Raw genomic sequence first — 16,621 nt, 5'->3', positions numbered from 1 at the left:
TTTTTTTAAAGGAATGGGAGATTTCTAAAGGAATAGGAGAAACATTCACAATTTTAAAATCTACCATTTCCAGAAATCACTGAAGTCAACAGCAAGGCCAACGTTTCTGATTGTGAACCTGTATAAGCAATTGTATGAAGATATCACAAAGAAGATATGCCAATATAGAACTGGGAAGGATATGATCATAAACTTATTTCAGAACATCCAGATGATTTCAAACAAAAATGATATTTTTCATAACAATCATTGTTTTTCACACACATCCATCCAATTGATCACTACACTAAACTTGACTGAAATGCTACTCCAAATTACATAGTACATTGATCATGTCAAATCTCTCTATGCTAAAAATCACATTGTTTGCTGTTTATTACAAGGCTGGTTCAATTTCGCATTCTTGCCATTGTAGAGTCCACCTCTGCATTCTTCTATCTTCAAGTAGTAGCATATAAGGCTGGTTCAGTTTGAGCAGCATTCTTTGCCAAAATAGATGGTCAATCTGACACAGCCGTCACCTTCAATGGCAAGATTATACATTTTTCATGACTACAAGAATTTGGTACTGAACACATCTCATCCACAATGTGTAGATCAATTCTCAAGTGACAAGTTCAGAGATGAGATACAATTTGCAGTTTCTGGCTATAGCTATGCCACAGAGGTAGTAGTGTAGTACTCTTATCTTACTGAACACACGTCTTTTTCCACACGAATGTTGAGAACAATTTTTTATACCGCTTGTACAAGATCAAGTGAAAAATCAATCAAGTTGCCAGCCATGATTTAGCTACCGTACTGCAGCATAAAGAAGATGAGAACTGATTATGTGATTGTCTGAAACTGCTCCAGCTTGTAGTATCACATATCAGATCCTTGAATTCAAAGCCTTTCTTCTCCTGAATGTTCAGAACAATATCATTTAGACGCACGTATCATTCAGAGGAAAGTAAAATGGAGCTCGTACCTTCAGGCTTCAGTGACCATCTCGACTGCCTCCTCGACCATCTCCTTCCCGGACACCGGCACCGTACCACGACCACGAGTACTCCTTGCGGGGCTAGAATGGTGCCTGACACAGGATCGGAGGCCGCAAACCTGGACGATGACCAACCTAGCGCCGTGCAGGGCAGCGATGATTCTATCCTCCGTGTTCACGCGATATGGTACAGAACGAAGGCCTCCAACAAATTCGGCAAAACTGGAGGTCAATCAGGGAGGTGGAGGCGGAATCGGTCAGGGGTGAACAAGGAGGCGGCGACGGCAGACTAGACTAGTTGGGAGCGGCGGCGGCGGAGGCGGACGAGAGATTTGTGTGGCTCGCGTGAGGGGCTGCGAGCCGGGCGCTGGAGTCGTAGCCGGCGCGCTGCGCATCAGGAGCCGAGGAGCGTCTCTCCCACCCGCGCGGTTGAGACGAGACACGCGTCAGCGATCAACGGTGTGTCCGCACGGAACGTCCGCGCGGTTGAATTTATTTTTCCATCCGAAACAGACCCTCCCGTCTTATCCCAAACACAGCACACTACTCCCCGTCCGTCTCTCCCGCGAAGCAGCGAGCATGTCGTCGGTCACCGCGCTGCTGGCGGGCACGGCCGTGCCGCCGCCGCGACTCCCGTCCTCGAGGTGGCCGCGGCCGTCGCTGCACCCGCCGCCGCCCGACTGAGGCCGCCGCGGCGTGTCGCTAAAGTTGTTCCCTTGAACTCTCCGCATACGCTGTTTCCTTCTGAGATTGTTATAATGTTAATGGCTGCCCTGATTTTGTGATTATAAATTTAGAATCTTTTATGCTAGTATGGCTGCCGCTGTCCAATTCAGTCCGTTGCTTGATGATTTCTTGGTTGCTTGCTGTGTGCAACGCTGATTCAGCTAGTCCATGCCGCCAGTGGCAGTGTAGATTGATTAGTTAGTCCATTGCTGGTTCAATTACATATTGCGTTGCTCAGTTAAGTTATAATGGGAATGGGAAATGGATTGCCCAAATATAATTTTCAAAAAAAAAAGAACAAGCAGCACAACAGGACATCTCCCAGGAGTTACTGAACTTGTATCTTGTTTGACCTTAGCAGCTGAGCTGGCTCTGTTTGATTTGGGCAGTTGCCTGGCACTGGGGGAGATTCTGTAAACAGTAAACTCAGCTTAGATGGCAATGGCACCAACAGCCATTGAACACCAGCACATTATACTAATTTTAGGAAGTAGTAGTTTGGTTCCCATAGGGACTCAGGATAGTTTCTGACCTAATTGTTTGTAATGTTGCCTTAATTCATGAGCTGTGGAAAGGACTTCCCCACAGCAACATGTTACTAACTAGGAGCATGGTCCTGAAACTGTACCATTTTGCACTACGTAAAAAACGATTTTTAGCAACGGTTCGTTTTTTTTAGGGACGGCTGGTGATAGAGCCGCCCCTACAGTGGCGTGCTCAGGTGCCCAGACACTAGCCGCCCCTACAAATGGAACAGCAGGAGCGGCTGGTGATACGAGCCGCCCCTACAAATGGGGTCTGATTTATAGGGGCGGCTCAATCACCAGCCGCCCCTGGAGTTGCTATTTGTAGGGGCGGTTGGTGATTGAGCCGCCCCTACAAATGCCCCCGTATACATAGCTCCGATTTGTAGGGACGGCTCAATCACCAGCCGCCCCTATAAATGACCCCCGTATACATAGCTCCGATTTGTAGGGGCGGCTCAATCACCAGCCACCCCTACAAATGACCCACATATAAAACAGCTGCAGTACCTTCTTCCTCCTCGGGTCACTCACTCCAACCCGTGAAACAAAGGTGGGGAGGCCTTGGGCACCTCCTAAAAATTGCTCTACTAAGGGGGAAGGTTTTGGTCTCAAATCCTTTGGTGGAGAGATTGTAGAAGGTAAGAAAATGCTATTCCACACTTTTTTTTTGTAGTTTTAATGGTTGGTTAGTGAGTAATTAGAGTTTTGTTTTTCTCTCTCTTCTATGGTGCTTGAGCTACTTATGAAGCAAATTAGACCCAAGTTTTAAATGTACTAGGGTAAATTAGGGATGGGAACAAAATCATACCCATGTTTCTTGATTTTAGTGAACAATTAGTTAGTTTTATGGTTGTTTCATGTGCATGTGGATCTAGATCTTGGGTTTGGTTTTTTTATTAATTTCGTTTTTGTAAATTTATGTTTGATGAAATTGGACTATGGTTTGTATGAAAGATATTGGATAAAGTATAATTGTTGGTAATTGTTGTCTTTGAAATTGTTTATTGTAATTAATAAATATGTATTTTAATTATTTATGGATAAATGGGCCACTAATTAATTTTCCTCTATCACGGTGTGTTTGTATGCTTCATGTAATTATATTAGATTTATATTCATATATATCTGAAGTATATACAATTATTCTCAAGTAATTATTAATTTAGTTTATTTTTATATATATCTGAATAAGTAGTCCTTTAATGTTTGTTTTGTTGTTGTTGTAAAAGATGGAGTACATGAACACTTAGATGTATGGTTCGTTAAGGTTCAAGGCAGGTTTCCGTGAAGAGGTGGATAAATTTATTGAAGCCACAAAGAAGCATGCAACGACATTGAAAGAGAATAAGGATACGATTATTTGCCCATGTAAAGATTGCAAGAACCGTATGTCATGGACAGATGTGACTATCATCAGATCATATTTGATTATGCGAGGATTTGTTGTGAACTACACAGTGTGGATTCATCATGGTGAAACGGTTATTGTTAACGACGAGGATGAGGAGGAATACGACGACGAAACCATAGAATCCCTGTCCCAATATTCAGCAGAGCTCAATGCACGAATGGATTTCGAGTTTGGCAATGAACAAGGTGGTGATGTTGGTGGTTGGGATGGTAACGACAAAGGTGGTGCCAATAATGATGGTGGAGCACGTGTCGGGGATGAAGATGATTTGGAGGACATGATTCGAGCCCTTGGACCAGAGATTTTACTAAATAGCTCGAAAGGTCTAGAAAATTTGGAAAGGGTGACAAAAGCATCGAAGGAGACTATGTATAGTGTTGAAAAGGGCTGTCCGACACATTGGACATTGCTACGTTTTGTGCTTGAGCTGCTCATCCTGAAGGCTAAGTATGGCTGGTCAGACTATAGTTTCAATGATCTATTGCATCTCCTATCATGGGTGCTGCCACAACCAAACTCAGTTCCCGCCAACACATACCAAGCGAAGAAGGTCATAAGTCCATCGACATTGGGGGTTGAACAAATCCATACATGCCCCAACCACTGTATACTTTTTCGTGGCGAAACGTTCAAGTCACTAGATAAATGTCCCTGGTGTGGGGCCAACCGGTACAAGAACAATGACCTTTACGGTAGGGACGAACCCTCCACGGGGAAAAAGAGGAATAAGAAGGGTACAAAAAAGGTGGTACAAGAATCTCAGCCCCCAGAGGACACTCCATTAGGCAACGATGCAAAGCAGAGAAGAATTCCTACCTTGGTAATGTGGTACCTGCCAGTGACCGACCGCTTGAGACGTATCTTCCTAAACCCTAAAGAAGCCACACTCATGACATGGTGGGATGATGATAAGATTGCACACCCGGCTGATTGTAGTCAGTGGCAAAGGTTTGATGATAAGCACAAAGAATTCAGCGATGACCCAAGAAATGTACAGTTTGACTTGAGCACTGATGGAATGGATCCCTTCAATGAGAGGATGAGCGACCACAGCACATGGCCAGTGATCTTGACCATGTACAACATCCCAACATGGTTGTGTCAGAAGAGAAAGTACCTTCTCTTCACTATTCTTATTTCTGGCCCTAAACAACCAGGCATTGATATAGACATGTTCCTTGAGCCTTTGATGCAAGAAATGGAGAGGCTATGGAGGCATGGGGAGCAGATGTACGATGCGTTCTGAAAGGAGGACTTCATATGTAGAGCAATAATATTTGTTACTACCAATGATTACCCCGCGTTGTTTGCTTTGTCTGGACAGATCAAAGGGAAGACGGGATGCTTGGTTTGCTTGGATGGTACTACATGGGTGTACCTGGATGCATCCAAGAAGATAGTTTACCTAAGGAACCGACGCTTCTTAAAGATAAGTCACAAGTACCGTAGCAAATTGTTCTTTAGATTTTATGACAACACCCCAGAGATTGAACCCCCTCTGGAGAGACGTCATAACAGAGAACACGTGTACAGAATGGTGAAAACATACGCGTCGTCTATGGAAAGAAGAATCCAGATGGGACGAACAGAGATAGAAGCACACCTCCTGTCGAAGGCGTACCTTTCAAGAAACAATCGATCTTCTTTCAGTATCTGCCTTATTGGCCAGACTTGGAGGTCCCCCATGCCATTGATGTTATGCACGTGCAGAAGAATGTCTTTGAGAGTCTCATTGCTACCTTGATGGACACAGCCAAGTCAAAGGATGGTCTAAAAGCACAGAAAGACATGGTGCAGCTAAACGTGATGCCACAGCTTCACCCAGTACCTGAGGCTAATGGAAAATACACTCTGCCCGCGGCGTGCTTCAACCTAACACCAGACGAGAAGAGAGCTATATGCACTTTCCTAAGGGGGATCAAAGTCCCAACTAGGTTTTCAGCAAATGTGAAGAAGCTAGTGTCGATGAAGGACTTGTCAATAACACACTGCAAGGCTCACGATTGCCATGTGATGCTGACAGTGTTTCTACCTATTGCAATCAGGGCTATAAAGCCAGAGTTCTTGAAAATGGCCATCACCCGCATGTGCTACTTCTTTTCAAAGATCTCACAGAAGACGATTGGCAAGCAAGAGCTGAGTGACCTACATGAATTTGTGATGGAGACACAAAACCAACTAGAGATGAGTTTACCTCCTGCTTTTTTTTATATAATGCCACATCTTATGATTCACATGGTTCATCAAATACAGGCGCTAGGCCCTTGCTACTTGCATGAAATGTGGTCCTATGAGCAGTTCATGTCGGTTCTAAGTCGATACGTGCATAATCGAGCATACCTAGAGGGCTCCATGATAGAGGGTTACAGTACTGAAGAAGTCATTGAGTGCTGTCAAGAGTACCTAAAAGTACAGAAAGGAATTGGTAAACCCGATTCTCGTCACAAGGGTAGGCTGGCTAGGAAGGGCACCAGTGGTAGAAAAGTGTTCATCGACCATGATTACAAAGAGGTGAGTCGGGCGCATTACAGTGTCTTGCAGAGTACACAACTGATGCAACCGTACATTGATGAACACTTGGCTATCATTATGGCGGAGAGAAATGGCCGTTCGGATGATTGGGTCATGAAACAACACAAGCAACGACTAACTACATGGTTAAAGGACCAAAACATACCGCCTGGAGAAACCATAGACTCTATTACCATCAGTAGGTTGGTGGAGGGGCCATCGAGACAAGTGACATCTTGGAATGCTTATGACATCAATGGGTATATGTACTATACCCACACAAAGGATAGTAAATATGTGAACCAAAACAGCGGCGTTCGAATAGAGGCTCTCGATGGATTAGGGCGAAAGATCTAATACTTTGGCATCATTGAAGAGATATGGGAACTTGACTATGGAAGGGATATAACGGTGGCCCTGTTTCGATGCCGCTGGATCAAACAACACCAACTGAACGAGATCGGATTGAGAGTCCTGGACCTCGAGAATCTAGGCTACCAAGATGACCCTTGGGTGCTCGCTTCACGTGTCGCACAAGTTTTCTATATGTCTGACCGACAAAGTAAACTCCCCCCGAAGAAGAAGACAAAGCACGTGGTTGCCTTCGGGAAACAACACATTATTAGAGTTGATGGCATGGACGACGTTGAAGCTTACAATAACTACGATGAGATGCCGCTATTCACAGACTTTCCTAAGAAGATCAGTGTTGTGGAAAAGAACCTCCCCAAAGACATAATGCCATGGGAACAAAAAGGTGTCAAAGGGAAAGTCGTTACAGCGGGCTAGCTAGTTGTTGAACGTGGAGTGTTTGTGTAAGTGTGTGTTTGTAAGACTTCATTTATGCATGCGTCTGAGACTATATATTTATGTACGTGTGTAGGACTACATATTTTTGTATGTGTGTGAGACTATATTTTATGCATGTGTGTGAGACTACCCTTTGCAACATCCAGATGACTCTATTTGAACATCCACTCTATTACTACAAAATTTCATTTGTCAAAGTTTGATCACTTCAAATTTTCAAATTTAAAAAAATGACAAGTTCGAACGAGATTTTCAACCATTAAATGATTTTCAGCTGAAAAAGTGATGAATACCAAAGTTGTATAACTCATCAAGATCTATAGCTTTTATTTTGATCATTTCTTCATCTGACAAAGTGATAGTAAACATTGTTCACAAATCAACATGTTTCTCGTATAGTTCATGAAACTATGACTCATATGTGAATTTATGAACAATGTTTACTAATATTTTGTCACATGAAGAAGTGACCAAAATAAAAGTTGTAGATAGTGAGGAGTTCAATAACTTTTATGTTCACGACTTTTATTGTTGAAATCATTTAAGGTTTCAAAATCTTGTTTGAAGTTGCCATTTAGTGAAATTCAAAATTTCTACTGTTCAAATTTGGTCAAATGAAAATATGATCAAAATAAAAGTTGTACATATTGATGAGTTCTACAACTTTAGTATTCATGAGTTTTTCATCTGAAATCATTTACTCTTTCAAAATATTGTTTCAAGTTGAAATTGTTTGAATTTCAAAATTTTAATCGCTCAAACAAAGTCACATGACAAGATGACCAAAATAAAAGTAGTACATGTTGATGAGTTATACAACTTTTATGTTTACAACATTTTCATTTTATTTCATATAATGTCATAAAATTGTAGTCGAAGTTTTAAAATTCAAATTTTTAATTTTTGTTTTTTTGTTTTCTATATTGTTTTGACTACAATTGTTTATATATATATATATTTATTTATATATAGAATAATACAAAATATTATATTTATGCATATACACAATTGTTTTTATAGTACTTTTATTTTGGTCACAAATTTTTTTATATATACACAATTGTTTTTATAATACAAAATTAATAATTTAAAATAATAAAAAATATTTGTAGGTGCGGTTGGATCAGGAACCGCCCCTACAAATGCATTTGAAGGGGCGGCTGGATCAGGAACCGCCCCTACAAATCATCCCGACTATAAAAGAAAGGGCGCACCGACGCTGCCTCTTCTCCTCCGACGTCGCGCGCCTGCTGTTGTTGGGCGCTCTCTTCTCCTCCGACGCCGCCTCCCGAACCCGCACCCCCTCCCCGCACCCACGCGCCTGCTCCTCCCCGCACCCGCGCCCCTCCCGCCTGCTCCTCCCCGCCCTAGGGTTTTCGCGCGCGCCTGCTCCTCCTTGCACCCGCGTGCCTCCCTAGGGTTTCCACCGGTGGGCGGCCTCCGCGCACCTCCACCGGCGGCCGGCGGCGCACCCGTGCGCCCCCTTCAACCGGGATCCGACGAAGCTCTGACCGATTCCAACCGGGATTGACGTGTTCTCTTGGGGCTCATACCTCTGGTCGTGTGGTGGTGCCGGCTCTTCTGGCTGGTGCCCGGTGCGGTGACTTGGTACTGGTAGTGGTGGTGCTGTGGTGTTGGGCTGCTGGTTCTGACCGGCGGCGTGCCGTTGCTATATGTGCGCCTATGTGGTGTCATACTACTTTGTTCTGGTGCTGTCAACCGTGGCATGGTTCCTAGGCTCCCTGTTGCGCGGTGTACCTCTGCTTCTCGGGTTGGTTCAATCTACGTGCTGAGTTACCCGTTGCCCCTCTCGGTTTTCAGTTCAGATATTTACATTTGTGCAATCTGCTAGTACTGTGTTACTTGGGTGTGATTGCAATTGCGTGGGCAGATTAAATTACTCGATGATACAATGCGGTGTAGTGAGACAACGTGATAGTGAAGGGTAGTGTTGATTATTTTCAGCATTGTCTTATTACCTGCCTAGTATTTTTATCTCTACTGTTGAACTGATTACTTGCTGATCAGTTAGTTAAACCTGTGAGCATATAACCTGTGTTACTTTTAATATTTGTGTACTGTTCTAAAACTTCAGTAACCTGGTACTCGATTATATTGCTGTCTTTCTAGGCATTTAATCTTTGATCTAAAAACCCTATAATTTGCTAAGGAGGACTGTCACGTTCGTCTAGGATCTGAGATCACCAACAAGCGTTGGAAGGCTGCCTCATGCAGCAGCCCGCTGATTTGAGAGCAAATATAAATAAACAAATATTAGTGAACTTAATGGTTGGTTCCATTTGTCATTTGTACATGTTGGTGTTTGGTCAACTTGAATGCAAGCTAGGATGGAATTGGTTCTGTTTGTGTAACTGTATTATCTCCAAATTAGTATGTTGAGTAGTTAGGTTAACTTCACACTAGGATTGGTTATCTTGCATTTCGTTAGGTTGGAAACCCAACTGCCTGCCTTGCAAAGTGGTACAAGCAACATAGGTGATGGCAATTGTATTGGAACATAATGTACCATGTCCATGTGTTGCATTATCTGCATTTATTGGTGCTGACAGCTGAGAAATGGGGATGGTAAAACGAAGAATCTCAGTTTAATCAAATTATTAGCCAATGATTAGAAACCATATTTTTTACTTGGATTGTTGGTTATCAAATAATATATGGAAATTGGGAGAAAACTTGGTACTTCTACTAGTGAACTTGAGCTGGCACCTGTGTTTCTCTATCAGTGGTCATGAAGCTTTACTGTAGCCAGTTTTTTGTGATAAGTTGGATATCTCAACTGTATAAACTAAAGATTGCACGTACGCTGGCTGTTTTTTAGCTGTGCACTTCCTGACTTTATTGGTTTTTTCAAAGCGTCTTCCTTGCTTCTTTGTTGTTTTGCACAATTAATTTGTCATAACATGTGCTCGATGCTCATTCATAAGCTATGCCTTTTTTATATGCTAAAAGAATAGCTACTTTGTTTGGCGCACAAACCGGTTACATGTCTGATAACATGATTATTTTTCCTGGCTATTATTTGTGTTTCCTGGATCCGTACACATCCTATGGTGCTGCGAGTGATGACTTCTGTCTCTTGAAACATTACTCGTGAAACTGTACTAAGTACTAACCATTTTCCATCATCCCTTCTTCCCTACTACTACTACTACTACTACTCGTACTGCTACTCTTACTACTCCTACTCCTCCTCCTCTTACTACTACTCTTACTACTCCTACTACTCCTCTTACTACTCGCTAGTCCTAAGTGGCTGCTGCTCTTACTCTACTACTACCACTCTACTGCTACACTTACTCTACTCTACTACTTTCTACTTACTACTACTACTTGCTACTCCTAAGTGGCTGCTGCTCTTACTCTACTACTACCACTCTTCTGTTTTTTTGCTTATATATTGCTGGTGTGTAGTGGCTGCTGCTGCTGCTGCTACTACTACTACTACTACTACCACCACTACTCCTACTCCTCCTCCTCCTCCTCCTACTCCTCTTACTACTCCTACTACTCCTCCTATTACTACTCCTACTACTACTCCTCTTACTACTCCTACTACTCCTCTTACTAATTGCTACTTCTAAGTGGTTGCTTCTCTTACTCTACTACTACCACTCTACTGCTACACTTACTCTACTCAACTACTTTCTACTTACTACTACTACTTGCTACTCCTAAGTGGCTGCTGCTCTTACTCTACTACTACCACTCCTTCTCTACTTTTTTTGCTTATATACTGCTGGTGTGTAGTGGCTGCCTGCTGCTGATGCTACTACTACTACTACTACTACTACTACTACTACTACTACTACTACTACTACTACTACTACTACTACTACTACTACTACTACTACTACTACTACTACTACTACTACTACTACTACTACTACTACCACTACTCCTACTCCTACTCCTCCTCCTCCTCCTCTTACTACTCCTACTACTCCTCCTCTTACTACTTCTACTACTACTCCCCTTACTACTCCTACTACTCCTCTTACTAATTGCTACTCCTAAGTGGTTGCTGCTCTTACTCTACTACTACCACTCTACTGCTACACTTACTCTATTCAACTACTTTCTACTTACTACTACTACTTGCTACTCCTAAGTGGCTGCTGCTCTTACTCTACTACTACCACTCCTTCTCTATTTTTTTGCTTATATACTGCTGGTGTGTAGTGGCTGCTGCTGCTGCTGCTACTACTACTACTACTACTACTACTACTACTACCACTACTCCTACTCCTCCTCCTCCTCCTCCTCCTCCTCTTACTACTCCTACTACTCCTCCTCTTACTACTCCTACTACTACTCCTACTACTCCTCTTACTAATTGCTACTCCTAAGTGGTTACTGCTCTTACTCTACTACTACCACTCTACTGCTACACTTACTCTACTCAACTACTTTCTACTTACTACTACTACTTGCTACTTCTAGCTACTAACTATTGGCTGCTGTTGCTTTTTTTGCCAAATCTCCCAGGACTCGCCCATGACTTGTTGTCCTGTCTTTTGCCATCAGCTATTGCACTATGTTTGCTAAGCAGCTGTTAGTTTTTTTGCCAAATCTCCCCTCTCCTCTCCTCTCCTTTGTTTTGCCGATGATGAAATTGTCCAAGTCCATACATTATATGGAATATGAGCTGATGATCAAGAACTTGTGAGGAACTTGGCATCATTAGCAGCCGCCCCTACATTACCTTCTCCTCTCTTCTGTGTTATGATGCCTTGATGCTCCAAGTTCAAGATCAGATGATGATTGCCATGTTTCTAAGGCCTCTACCACTGCTACTACTCTTTTTTTGATATATTGTTGTTTTATAGGACTACTTTGGTTTACAACCCTTTTTGATTTCTTATACCTTCTCGCGTACATAAATCACACTTTCTTGCATCTATTAGAACAAAGCGCGAAATAATGTCGTGGACACCAGACAGTGCAGCCCGATGCCCCGAGCATGATGAGCACCCAACCTATGAGGAGCAAGCACTAGAGGACAAGCTAACTCAGGAGCAGTTCGATAACGAGTTAGAAAAGGATCTAGAAGTTATGCTTACTCAGGAGCAGTGTGACGAGGAGGAAGGGGGAGTAGAAGGAAGAGCAGGAGAGGCTGCTGAAGGCGAAGAAGAAGAGGATGATGACTTAGAAGAGGGATACGAAAGTCCCGAGGATCCTTTCCCATGTGAAGCCAGAAGGAGGCCAACGGAGGAAGATTTGGACAAGGATTTTGACTCGAACGAGGTGGTAGGGAAAAAGCCTTAGCTTGTAAATTTTGCTAAAGCTTTGGCTGTGTTACCTCTGCTAACACTTTGACCTATCGTATATATAGGTCCCTCCTAAAACTCAGAAAAGACGACGTCGATGTCTGTGACATCTCGCTGGACAAGACAGAGTAGAGGAAAGGAGAGTAGAGGCAACAGCCACAGAGACGGATCACGATGCCTCTGCTCCACAACCCCAAGACAACCATGACTACCAAGCCTAAGAGGAAATGAGGGGATAGAAAAGGAAATCTATATCCAGATAAGTCATGCTATGTGATAATGGAGGTCGGGCCAGCAGGGGAGATCCTTGAGCCGAAGGAATTAAGAGGACAATTCCGTAATGCGATCGGGGCCCTAGTAAGAGATAAATTGAACCCAGCAATCCCTAACTGAAAAGAGGTACCAGAGAACACAAAGAATGCACTATGGGATAGGCAGCTAAAGCTCAATTTTAGATTTCCGGAGGGTAAGCATGAATTGGTAAAAAAATGCTATCAGGATGATGGGAGAGTCATTCCGACGTTGGAGGTCGGAGCTCAACACAAAGTATATCCAAAAGGGGTTAACTCCCTTCAACGAGTTTGGCAAAATAACTCCTAGTCAATGGGAGGAGCTCGTGACTCAGAAGACTTCACCTGAGGCATTGGAGCTCAGTGCCCGTAACACCGAGCTGGCGAAGAGGAACAAACACCACCATCATCTAGGCCCCGGTGGCTACTATGCCAAGGAAGAACAGTTTAGGAAGATGGACGAAGAGGCCACAACTGCTGGGAATATCGATGTGACGAATTTGAAGGTACGCTCAAGGAACTGGATATATGCGAGGAGTACAGAATCATCCGGCAGTAATCTTAAGTTTGATAAGCTGGAGACCCACGAGGCGGTATCAAGGATACTGAAATATGATGAAGACAAGGAGAAGGGCTCATTCAATCCTTCCAGAGAGAGGGACGAGCTTAGCCTTGGCTTGGGAAACAAGGAGCACACAGGCCGCACCAGGGGGCTAGGGAAAAGGATGACCTAGAAGCAAGGATTCAAAGAGGATAGGCACATGTACAAGAAACATGGCCGAGACTAGGAGACTAGTCTTGAGCTCCAAGTGAAGGCTCTAGTTGCAAAGGTGCTGGAGGAGCAAGGACTGTCTACGGAGCCATGGATATTAGTGACGCCGCCGGGAGAACTGGCATTAGTTGGTAGCCCTCCAAAAGGTCCTAGCAGCCAAGGTTCCACTGCAGCCACAACCCTAGTCGATCGCATAGGGGAACCAACTAGTTGCACCTTGGTGTTTCTCAGTGGCCGGTAGAACACTGTGATGGAGGTGGCAACGGGTGTGGCACATCCTCTCGGTGGCTTACACCACAATAATAAGATACCACCGGATTACACTAGGGTCGAGGTGCATACAGTGAAGCCTAAGTTCATGCAGTGGAGAATAGACTACGCAACTCCCGAGGGGCTAGTGTTACTCGGAGACGTTATGGGGGTAGTTCATCCTCTGGCACAAACGGGACATTATATTGACTGCTTCTTCACTGCCTCCCCCTCTCCCAAATTTGGAGCGAGTTGTTGAGGTCGGGGAGATATTTTCACCGTCTCGTGACCCCCACATTCCTGAGATGCCACATTCTTCCCCGCCTCCTAGCGAGCATGTGCCCGATGAGATGCCATAACCTTCTCTACCTCGTACCGAGCAAGTGCATGATGAGATGCCACAGTCTTCTCAACAAGCACAACCGATACATGAACAACGAGTGCCTCCTGAAGAAGGTGATGCACAAGAAGATGAGGACGTGCCTGAATGGGAACTTCAAAAGAAGATTCCAATCAACATAAGGCTAGTTTATGTTCCGATCAAAGACGCCTCGTCGGTGTCCAAGTGGTATTCCCATGACCAGTTCAAGCCTGAGAACCAAGTTAAAAAAGTCCCATCACGGGGTTCTGAGGAGGCCATCACTAGCAAACTCCACCAAATTGCAAAGCAGTATCCAAATGTTGATGCCATCGAATGGTCAAAGGATTGCCCGAAAACATATGAAAGAGGCAAGCCCTTCCTACCAAACCAGGACATCCAGCGCCTACCACTTGGAATGAGAAGGTTCCATGATTGGTACTTGAGTATTCTCCCAACGAGCATAGATATCATACAAGCATGCTTCCCCACCGGCTCATTTGGAAGCCCAGTCGGGAAAATTGTCTTTGACTTCAATGACATGCACACATGCTTTCACCTGGGAGAAATGGAGATGAATCTAATTCGCACGTGGTGCCTGTAAGTCCTTGTCCTCCCGATATGATATGAATGTAATCTTTGAATTTTGTTGTAACTAACTCACGCCGTGATTTGTAGAATGCAAGTGCACATTGTCAAACAAATGCCAAGTATGAAAGCCGGGTATGTAGACCCTCAAGCTATAGCCCAAACAAATTTTAATTACCCTAAATGGTGGACACTGGATGCCAAAGAGCTAGCTGCTGCAAAGACTCTTCGGGAGAAAGAGCGCATCCGTATGGCAAAACTAAGGGAAGAGTCCCTTAAGGTTGCGGCATACATTGCCATGGCTTTCAAAAATCTCCAACAACACTCTACTATATGGCTACCATACAACTTCGAGTAAGTTCAACTCTATACTTAAAGCTTTGTTCGATATATTTTATTCGATGCAAAAGAGCTTATCTAGTTCTATGATTAAATCCATGTAGCAACCACTGGATTTGTATAGCCGTCGATGTTGGGAGGAGCATGGCATGGGTCTTTGATTCATTAGATAGGGACACAGTGACATACAAAGACTTCATATCAATTCTTAAGACGTATACATATCGACAATCCTCATTAGCTTATATGTTTGTATACATACTTGTAACATTCACTTTTGGATACTAACAAGTTGTATTTGCTAAAATAATTCGAACAGGGCATTTAGGTTCTATGTCACTAATCATCATGGAAGGCATGATCCAGCAAGGAAGGAAAAGCTAGCTATAAAAACACTATGTGCGGTAAGTGTAACTTACTTCTTCAGTACTCCGTTACATGGCTGTCAAAAGCATTACTTAACATTTTCATATGCAAAACACACAGTGCCCCAAGTAGAGGCCTGGGAGTGTACATTGTGGATACTATATATGTTCTATGATGAGTAACACTGGTGCCTATAGGAGACACCCCTTAAGGGTAAGTTTGAACCTCTTCACCCGTAGTATAAAAACTTCGTACATGGTATCAAATACTAAACCAAAACTTGTTCTCTTGTAGTGGAGAGAAGAGAAAGGAATGAAAAGAGACCCATACAAGGATGACCAACTCTTAGAGCTCATTGGCGACCTTTGCAACTTCATATTGGACCAGATTGTACATGTCAGAGGCGCCTACCATGACCGAGAGTCTGAGTTAGGTACAAATCCTCAATACCAACACCTTCGTGAGACTGAAAGGCTAGCTCTAGGACGTTGATAAGAATGTGTATGGAATTTGTATATTTAATGATGGCTTATATATATTCTTATGAATTGGACTTGTAATTGTAGTTTATAGAATACTCTTGTGTCCTGGTTTGGTAGGAAGGGCTTGCCTCTTTCATATGTTTTTAGGCAATCCTTTGACCATTTGATGGCATCAACATTTGGATACTGCTTTGCAATTTGGTGGAGTTTGCTAGTGACGGCCTCCTCAGAACCCCGTGATGGGACTTTTTTAACTTGGTTCTCAAGCTTGAACTGGTCATGGGAATACCACTTGGACACCGACGAGACGTCTTTCATCGGAACATAAACTGGCCTTATGGTGATTGGATGCTTCTTTCGAAGTTCCCATTTAGGCACGTCCTCATCTTCTTGTGCTGCAGCTTCTTCAGGAGGCACTCATTGTTCATGTATCGGCTGTGCTTGTTGAGAAGACTGTGGTATCTCATGATGCACTTGCTCGGTATGAGCTAGAGAAGGTTGTGGCATCTCATCAGACACATGCTCGCTAGGAGGTGGGGAAGAATGTGGCATCTTAGGAATATGGGGGTCACAAGATGGTGAAAATATCTCCCCGACCTCAACAACTCGCTCCAAATTTGGGAGAGGAGGAGACGGCGAAGAAGCAGTCAATATAATGTCCCATTTGTACCAGAGGATGAACTGCCCCATAACGTCTCCGAGTAACACCAGCCCCTTAGGAGTTGCGTAGTCTATCCTCCACTGCATGAACTCGGACTTCACTGTATGCACCTCGACCCTAGTGTAGTCCGGTGGTATCTTATTATTGTGGTGCAAGCCACCAGGAGGATGTGCCACACCCGTTGTCACCTCCATCATAGTGGTTTGCCGGCCGCTGAGAAACACCAAGGTGCAACTAGTTGGTTCCCGTATGCGATTGACT

The sequence above is a fragment of the Miscanthus floridulus genome, chromosome 10 (assembly GCF_019320115.1).
Source record: "Miscanthus floridulus cultivar M001 chromosome 10, ASM1932011v1, whole genome shotgun sequence".
NCBI lineage: Eukaryota > Viridiplantae > Streptophyta > Magnoliopsida > Poales > Poaceae > Miscanthus > Miscanthus floridulus.
The sequence above is the reverse complement of the archived record's forward strand: the minus strand, read 5'-3'. Positions refer to the sequence as shown.